Source organism: Mastomys coucha, unplaced genomic scaffold (assembly GCF_008632895.1).
Source record: "Mastomys coucha isolate ucsf_1 unplaced genomic scaffold, UCSF_Mcou_1 pScaffold16, whole genome shotgun sequence".
Lineage (NCBI taxonomy): Eukaryota > Metazoa > Chordata > Mammalia > Rodentia > Muridae > Mastomys > Mastomys coucha.
Genome location: NW_022196898.1, coordinates 36,401,383 through 36,409,495, shown reverse-complemented (window position 1 = coordinate 36,409,495; position 8,113 = coordinate 36,401,383). Strand labels below are relative to the sequence as shown.

At 45.5% G+C, this 8,113-nt stretch overlaps 1 protein-coding gene across 2 annotated transcripts in view; it reads right to left on the bottom strand.

The window, feature by feature from the left end:
* The window catches only part of LOC116093086 (Fc receptor-like protein 5), a 50,972-nt gene that overhangs the window by 12,886 nt on the left and 29,973 nt on the right, over positions 1 to 8,113 (bottom strand). The window contains exon 13 of one of the 2 annotated variants that reach the window (XM_031374268.1): positions 7,645 to 8,036. The exons of the other annotated variant lie outside the window; for it this stretch is intronic. The gene's annotated coding sequence lies outside the window, so the exon portion shown is untranslated. Of the gene's footprint in view, positions 1 to 7,644; positions 8,037 to 8,113 lie in introns of those variants that run through there. 2 annotated transcript variants of the gene reach the window in all.

Sequence of the window (8,113 nt, the reverse complement as noted above, 5' to 3'; positions counted from 1 at the left end):
AAGTGATTTTAGATCTGAATCTTGCTTTTCTGGTGTGATGGTGTGTCCAGGACTTGCAATGGTGGGAGAATTGGGTTCTTATGATGCCAAGTTACCTTGGTTTTTGTTGCTTATATTTTTACGCTTGCCCTGCGTCATCTGCAATAAGGACTTCTTTGGGTCACATGGCTGAATCAGAATTTAGAGAATGAGTAACTGGAACACTCTTGGACCAAGAAGGCTTACTCATGCATGCTTCTCATTCCTGCCTCAATTCTTCCTCTATTTAAAGTTAAAACTCATGCCAGGGCCGTGAAGGTAGGCTGCAGTGTTTTGTGCCTCTCTGAATAGCTGTTTTGATAAACTCTTTTCTTGCCTCTCATCTTACTTTGCTTTCTTTGGTAAGTGGCCGAACCTGGTATGTTGAACAGGGGCCAGGCCTCTGGTCTTGAACTCTAGTTATATACCAAGCTGACTTCAGGGCAGTGGACTTGGAAGATTGCAAAAGGAAAATGGAAGACTAGAGACTCTTGCCAGCACTGCAGCCAACATCTAGGATTCTGTCAGGATTTGCGCTACCTGAAACCATGGATAGATCCATTCTAGGCCTTTTCCATGCTACCACATTGGGCACCCAGACTTCCCATGTCCTCCTCCAGTCTCTAGCCTGGGTCTCACATCCTGTGCCCTGGCCTACTTTGTACCACAGGCAAACTCTAGGTTTCTGATGGAATCTGCCCTACCCAAAGTCCCTGCCCCCCAGTTCCTTATTGGGCCAGCTCTACAACCTCAAAAGATATCCTATCTTTGGGAAGATGAGACTTCCCAAAATATCCAGACTTCCCATGTCTTCCTCCAGGGTCTAGCCTAATGAATATCCCTGACCTCCCCATTTATATTCTTTCCACAATCCAGAAGATTTAGCCTTGGTCTCTTAACCTACACACCAGCATAGTCTGGTTTTCCCTACCTTCACTGTAAAGGATCCCCAGACAGGATCCTCTCATTACATATCTCTAAACCATAGGACTCTACCATGCCATATCCAACCTTTCCACCCAGATGTAGCTACCCATTACTTCATGACTGGAACAAGAAACACATTCTGTATTCCATCCCAGTCCCCTTTGTTCACCTGACTTCAATTCCACTAAGCCATTTCTAACATCTAGGTCCAACCTGCACCCATATCTTCCCTTCCACCCCAACATTTTCTGTCCATAAGAAACTTGAACTAACAAAGGGAGTTCACATGCCCTGCTCAATGCAATAATAACAGTATGACTATCTTCTCTCTAAAATGTACCAGTTTTGTAGAAATGTTTGACAATGAGAATTACCTAGATGAACCTCAGAACACAGAATTTACAAGAACCATCATAAACTTCCTCAAAGAGCCCAAGGAGTTTAAAGATAAAACAAAGAACCAGCTCATTGAAATCAAGAACAAAGAGCTTAAGAAAAATAATTGTTTGACTGATGTCCAAGAAACCACAAACATAAGGCTGGTGGAAATGCTAAAGATAATCTAAAGCTTGAGAACAGAATTCAATCAGAAGATAGGAACATTAAGGAAGACTTAAGCTGAAATAAAGGTGGAATTGAAAAAGATAATAGCTCAAGTAGAAAACTCACAGTAGAACTTTATAAGTTCTTCCTATGGGGTTGCAAACCCCTTCAGCTCCTTCAGTCCTTCCCCTAACTCCTCCATTGGGGTCCCCACACTCAGTCCAATGTGTGGCTGCTTGCATCCGCATCTGCATTGGTCAAGCAAGCTCTGATAGAGCCTCTCATGGCACAGCTATACCAGGCTCCTGTCAGCAAGCACTTCTTGGCATCAGCAATAGCGCCTGGGTTTGGTATCTGCAGATGGGATGGATCTCTAGTTGGATCAGTCTCTGAATGGCCTTTCCTTCAGTCTCCGCTCCACTCTTTGTCCCTGTATTTCCTTTAGACAGGAGCAAATCTGGGTTAATATTTTTGAGATGGGTGGGTGGCCCCATCCCCCTAACTGGGGGCCATGCCTAACCTCTGGATATGGTCTCCTCTCTAGCACACTTCTCACTCCCACCCCTGGAGTCTTTTAAGCAAGACTGAGTTCAGATATAAGTTCTCTATCTCATGCCTCCTGTGTCTTCTTCCATCCTCAGCCTGTTATATGAGTCTGAATCTGCACCTGCATGAAGGCTGTCTTCGAAATCTCTTTGTCCCTGTGTCTCTGTGTGTCTATCCCTATGTATGTTGTATGAATTATGTGTGTCTGGGTGTGATATCTGTCTGTCCCTAACAAACAACCTCACTGTTTATCTATTTAACAGCATAGAAAGCATCATATAGGGAAGGAATGGAGTACTTTACAAAACGTAACAAGAGTTCTACGAGGGATTAAATCACTGGCTCCAACTGAGCCCAGTTGACCCAGATAACAAACATCATTGTTTATCAATCAATCAATATCCATAAATGATTGGATTTAACCTTTATGGAAATTGCTTTCAATTTCTGTATTTGCAGCTTCCAGCAAATGATACACAAGCATTACTCTGGATCAGGGACATGGAAGGGTACATAAAGTTGTAGCTATGCATTACTCTATGTTATAGAAGTGTATTGCATGGGGAATCCAAGGCAAATAAGGTTGATTGGTACATTGTTCTCTTAAAGGCAGGTTAAACTGTTTGAGTGTACAGTAGTATGGCAGTGTTAAATCTCAAGTGACTTCAGGGTTTACTATTAACTGGTTGTGGGGTCCAGATAAAGTTCCAGTCTCTAAGAATGTAAGAGACAGTTTCAGAATACTGCATCAGCACACATCCCATTAGCTGAAGGCTTAAAAAGAAAAGGGCTTACCTTCCTGGGCCAGGAGCAGCTCCTCTGCTGGATGGCTTGAATTGGACACACACCTTCTGACTTCAAATTAACACTGAAAAATGTCTTTTCTAGGGTTTTAATTTGCTAACTATAGATCTTGTGACTTATCTATCTCCCTTGACTCTTTTCTACTTCTTTCCTCTAACCTTTGTGGAGAACAGAGATGATCAGTGTCTATTTAGACAACATGGCGGTGATATGGATAGGTAATATGAGTCAGTCAAAGCATGGCTGACACTGGGCACTCTGGAAACCCCAAAGAGTGATATAATCTGTTATGTGAGTATTCAGGTCAGAATGCCACCTTCACATGGATTCTATAAAAATGACTTTGTGGTCAGAGGACAGAGACCTCAGCTTCTACCATTGATAGCAAGCCTATGTGTTTGTTGGTAAGCCCTGTGTGCTTACCATCCCGAGTCCTGTGTGACACCTGCTTTCATGCAGCCCATGTATACCTGCTTGTGGCTGGGTGCTTGTCTAGCACCCTTTGCCTGAGGTGAATAATATGGTTTTGTTTTGTTTTTTTTTTTTTGTTTTTAATCTGCCTACATGTTCTCAAAATCCCTTTAACCCCTTGGACTATTGTGACACACCCCAGCCCCTTTTCTGGAATCAGAGCATGGGCCTCACCCCTTTCTTCCAGTCTCCTAGTCTTCACTTCTTCTCCCACAAACTCACAGTTTTTTGGTTCTGTTTCTTTAAAGAATAATAGTTAAAATAGGGTTAGAGATCAAGAGAAGACAAGACAGGCATAAAAGGGGAGCACTACCTCAGGAATGGAGAGAGCTATCCTAGTGTAGAAGCAATATTCATTCATAAATTACTCACAGTCTGAGGCCTGAGGAGAAGCGAAACTGGCGTATATCCCTGCTAGGGCAGATGACAAAACCTAAGATACCCTGAAGGTGTGCTTGGTTAGTTCAGTGGTTAGTGTTCTTAATGTTCTATTGCTGTGAAGAGAGACCATGACCACAGCAACTCTTATGAAAGAAAGCATTTAACTGGGGCTGGTTAATAATTCAAAAGGTCAGCCCATTATCATCATGGTGAGGAGCAGGGCAGCGTGCAGGTAGACATGGCGTGGAGGAGCTGCATCCAGTAGTAGATAGAGAGATTCACCAGATCCAGCTTGAGCCTTTGAACCCTCCCCGCCCCAGTGACACACTTCCTCCTATAAGGCCACACCTCCTAATCCTTCTCAAGCAGTGCTACTCCCTGATGACCAAGCACTTAAATATGTGAGCCTATGGGGGCCATTTTTACTTAAACCCCCACAGTACTTTTGGCTAAAGAGTGACTCAGGGCACTGAGTGTGATCTCTGTAAACATCCCTGTGGAGTTTGGCAGAGGGTAGCCAGATCTGCTTGACTAGTCTCTGCCAAGACTTTGGGGCCTCAGCTCTCAGTATGATCCCTGGATTAAAGGATCAGCGCCATCTGGAAGCTTATTAGAGATGCAGAATCTCAGGCTCTACCCAGGCTGGGGATGAGCACCTGCATGTCCATCATGTCCTTGGGTGATCATGAGCACACAGAGAGCTGAAGCCCTAACTCTTGGCGATCAATCAACCTTTCCTGCCCAGATTTTCTCTCATTTCACTTGGAAAAGAGCAGGATGCTTCTGTGTTTCTTGCAGGTCATATAGGGTTCCACAGTGCTCTCTTCCTTATGGTTTACTTATATTTGCATAGTACTTTCTACAGCTCGAGATGCACTCTGGAGTCTTTGGTGCTCCTGAGCTTGACTTTCATACCAGGTGCTGATATTAACTTCTAGACAATTAGAAGAGAGTAAATGCAGCTGTGCCATAAGGAGTTCCTCATGAGTCTGCTGTCCAGAGCATGTGCTTCCCATTTGGTGGAACAGTACAGAGGACCAGCAGGCAGACACCATGATCCCCAAGAACAGGACTTCCAGCTACAGTTGAATGGTCCTAGTCTAGGAGCAACAGCCATCAAAGCTGAAGGTCACTAAGGAAGCCAGAAGATATGACTTGCCCTAGGGATAGATGGGAGCTAAGTAAGGCCCTGAGTCCTGGCCACTTGGCACAAAAAGTACAGGATGCACTGAAGCCTCATTGCAGAGCACTCTCTCTCCCAAGGAGAATGCTAGGGTGCGTGCACCAGCTGATGCAGGGGTTGGGAGATCTATGGGTTCATCTGTGGGGTGCTGAGGTGGCTGACTTCTGGAGCCTAGGGTCTGTGGTTCTTGTCAGCTTCATCTGAGGAAATGACAAGATTCCTAGAGGATGAAGCCCTAGGGTGAGGGCAGAGCTGATAGGCCCACAGGTGTCAGAACACTCACCGTATCTGTGGGGACCCTGAGTTCAGAGTCCACTGTACACCGACATGGAGAATTAAGATGTGGGTGCCGCTTAGAGATCTCTGTGCCCTGTATAGTGAGTGAGGTCACCCTCTGCCCTCCATCCTCTCCCTGGTCAACTTCCTCAACAGCACCTTACCAGGCTGCTGAGGGCTGTCAAGGGAAGGACACTGCTCTCTATTCTGCTAGTTGTTTGATCTTAGATTCTCGTCACCCATTGTAGGGAGGCAGAGGTACCATGCCCAAGCCCTGGGTCTTCCAGGGCCACAACACTCAGATTCTCTGGTCTCTGTTTCTCACCTCTATGATGGGAGCCATCTCACTATCTGCTTATAGAATCACCGTGAAGGCACATGTGTTTACACGCGGGTCCGTGTGTGCTGGGTATATAGCTGTATCTGCATAACATCTGTTGTCTTCCTAGTGTGGACAGTATCCTTGTTCTCTTTCACCATCATCATATAGGCTGCAGTCATACACACAGGTGTAGTTCTAAGGTAGAAAATATGTTTTTACTTATAGGCCTTAGAAATGAACCTAGTCCATGGAAACTGTTCAGTGTGTAAGACTGTCATGGTTGCCCAAGCATCAAGGCTTCCTGAAACTACTGAATTTGATCCTGCAAACATTCTTTTTGGCGATTTACTAGCTATAAGACCTCAGGCCAATACCTGAAGGTCTCTATGTCTCAGTTTTATCATCTACAAAACAGAAACAATAATGCTTACCTAACAGGGCCCGTAAGGTTAAATGGCCTCATATGTATCACAGAAGAGAAGACTTTATGTAAAAGTTGGAAACCCAGACTGGGAAACACAGTGGATGAAGCCACACATCACTTTTGATAAAGAAAAATCTGCTCAAGGACTTGGTCCCCCTTTTTCAGACCTGGTAGGAGGAAAGCCAGGCTCCCTCCCTGAAGCCACCTGTAGAGGTGAAGATGTATGCATGTTACAGTTAGACTGCAGGCATACAGCCATTGCCACAGCTGTTCAACATGCCCCTCCTGCACAGCATTCCCATGCCTATGTCCTCGGGTCATGCTCACCACAGCTCCACCAGACTGTGTAGTGCCTGCTGTGGCACCCTGATAGCCACACTCTGACCCCGTAGCCTGTGAAGAGGTGGAGAATATGGGGCCTTTAGATTGTGGCTCATTCATGTGGGGAAGGAATCCTTAAGGGTGGGAGTCTAATCATGTGAGTCATCACATTCATATGAGTCCTTAAACTCAGATGCTTTCCTTGCAGTGTTCAGAGCAAGGCCTGACAATGAAGGTTGGTAAGGGTTGTAACGCCATCATCGGTAATGAGGACGATGGAAGTGGGAGGTGGGGGATGTCACTCTCCAAAAGCAGGTGACTTCTGAAAACTAAAGCAGACAGGAAGCAGATTTGCCTCTCAGCTCCAGAAAGGCACATTGTCCTTTCAGACCTTGATTTTTGCCCGTCACACTGATCTACAAAGCTGAGTCTCCATTTGTACTGTCTAATGCAGCTGTTTGGGGTAGTTTGCTATAGTACTTATAGAAACTTAATGCCGAAGGGCAAGTTTTATGGATTGAACACTTGTGTCTGTTTCTAGATTCACCCTTTTAAGTTCTGGCTCGCAGTGTGGTGCTTTCAGAGTGGGGCCTTTAGGGTAATCTGTCTGTGATGTGGTTAGTGGTTCTCTGAGGCATGAAAGTGAAGATTTTGTCACCATCAAGAACATAGAAAGGAGACATCTATCTGTCTGCGTGCTGCAAAGGAGCTCCCATTACAAATCTAACAGGCTAGGATAGGGCAGTATCCTTTAATCCAGGTTCTCAAGAGTCAGAGGCAGGTAGGTATCAGTGAATTTGAGGCCAGCCTGGTCTATATAGCAAGTTCTAGGGCAGCCAGGGCTATGTAAAGAGAACCTATGAAAACAAAAACAAAAAACCTTAACCACTGCTATTGGCATTTGAGGGTTGCTGGGGAATGAGAGTCAGTCTTCTGCAGGGACACTGGCCCTGAGAGGCTCCCCGTGCTCCAGCAGATAGCGTCACATCCATGTACACACAAGCAGCACTAAAGGGAGGAGCAATGGCTCAGCAGTTCAGAGCACTGACTGATAATGTTTTGTAAAACGTGGTGTGATGCATCAGGAGGGGGTGCCTTAGTGGGTCCACGCTGAGGCACCCCCACCACCAAGGTACCAGCCATACAACGGATCTAGTATAAAATAAGGTTTATTTTGGGACATGAGAAGCGGGGTTGAGAAGGGAGTAGAGGCAGAGAAAGAGAGGGGACAGAGGACAAAGAGAGAGAGGAGAAAGAAAGAAGAGAAGAGGTCAGTTGGGAACAGGTGAAGAGGCAAAGACGGGGAGGGGGCAGAGTCCAGAGAGGGAGAAAGAGTCCAGAGAGAGAAAAAGCTAGAGAGAGAGAGAGAGAGAGAGAGAGAGAGAGAGAGAGAGAGAGAGAGAGAGAGAGAGAGAGAGAGAGAGAGAGAGAGAGAGAGAGAGAGAGAACAAATAGTCTTTTTATAGCAAGTCAGACTGGTACCTGGCTGTTGCTAGGTAACTGTTGGGTGGAGCCCAGAAGAAATACTAACATTTCTCCATTTTGGATTAATTAAAAAATGAGAAACTAGAAAGAGGCGATGTTGAAGCAGGAATAGGGTTGTTGTGATCTTTTGATACTTCTTGCTGATTTTAGGGTGGCATGACTCTGGGAAACCTAAGAAAAGGGGGATAGGGATGTTGGCCCAGTCTTAGGAGAGTTGGCTGTTTCTTTGCTGTCCATGGTCTGTGGGACCATCCGTGGGTAGGAAAGTGCGGGTCCAGTAGAAGCGTCGATGAGAGTAGACTGATGCAGCTTCGGGTTGCTTCTCTGGAGCTGTCCTGGATGTAGATTTTGATAAATGCCTGGACTTGGCAAGATGCTGAAACACATACACACACACACACACACACACACA